This window comes from Echinococcus granulosus, assembly GCF_000524195.1.
Source record: "Echinococcus granulosus chromosome Unknown EG_S00422, whole genome shotgun sequence".
NCBI classification, from domain to species: domain Eukaryota; kingdom Metazoa; phylum Platyhelminthes; class Cestoda; order Cyclophyllidea; family Taeniidae; genus Echinococcus; species Echinococcus granulosus.
In genome coordinates, this window is record NW_020170801.1 from 1,348 (window position 1) to 2,686 (window position 1,339).

Here is a 1,339-nt window from a genome sequence, read left to right on the forward strand (position 1 = left end):
AATGTAGTCACGATTAGCAATTTGTTTGCCAACATAGATGTGAAGTGAAGACATTGTTTTTCGCAACAAGGAGTGGTTTTATTGACTTTTGCCTTCCTTGTCTTATCAAACAAGGTATACTTTTATTTTTTGTTAACTGCTCACTTAAAATTTATGAGAGCAACAAATTTACTTGAATTCTCATAAAGAGGTATCCAATGATTGTGATGCCATTTTGTGCGAATGATGACAGCGAAGTTTTATTTGTATAAAGTGCAGTTGAGTATGCATTGCGCTACTAAGTTCGAGCAATACAGGCCCAATGGTGTAGTAGCACTTAAGTAGATATTTGGCTGAGCGTACAACCAGAAGTACATAGCACTCTGCCACACTTCCTGGTAGTATGATGCAGGCTATTTAGACCCAAATTGCCAAGTATTGTTAGCTCGCCACTAATGGAAAAGCACTTCTTGCAATGCTCTTAAGAGAGCAGTGCTCGCAATTGAAAACAAAAACCTCAACGGAAATGAAAATTGCTTTATTTTATTAAAATGGCGTTGAGAGCATAACGCACATGATAAAATGGCCGATACTTTAAGAAAAATCAAGTAAATAAAATGGCATGCAACATCATTTAATTCAGGCGTAAAGAGATCAAAAGGTATGGCCAAGAAGCTAAATGAAACTCACGAACTTTGCTACTCAGTATAGTCGTCTAATGTAAATCGGGTCCAGAATGTAATTGCTTCTCTTAAGCAATTGCAACTCTACTTCAAAAGTAAATCACAAATGATTAAGCATTGGTGAATTTAAATTTGTCTAGAAAAAAATCACAAAGGCCTGCTTTGAAAAATTTGCTATTTTCTTTGTAAAGAATGTTAAGGCACTTTACTATAGGAAGAACACAGAGTTTATTCGAAAACTAAAAATAAAAGTAGCGTATACAAGTTAATTTGTAAAATTATGCAGAAAGATTGAACAGTGTCCCTGGGAGTTTGTGCTGCCCGTCAGTGTGACAACTTTAGGCCTGATCGCAGTCACATTGCCTTTCAGTGGCGATCTGATTTATTAAAAGTTTTAATAAATTTCTAAATATGACTTAGAAAATAGTTATTTATCCCGATTCCAACATGAATAAGAGGGAATACTAAAGATTGGATCCCTATATTCCCTAGGGTAACAAGTTTGCGGTCTGAAAACTTCACAATGATTCGTTAAAATATACTTGTCATTTTAAAGATCTGGAAATCAAATCATATGCACTTTGTCAAAATAGTGCATGCTTCTTGAATTTGAGAGTGGCATATCAAAATAATATAGCTCAATAGCAAACTTTATTACAATTTCTATTGTTTCTAGA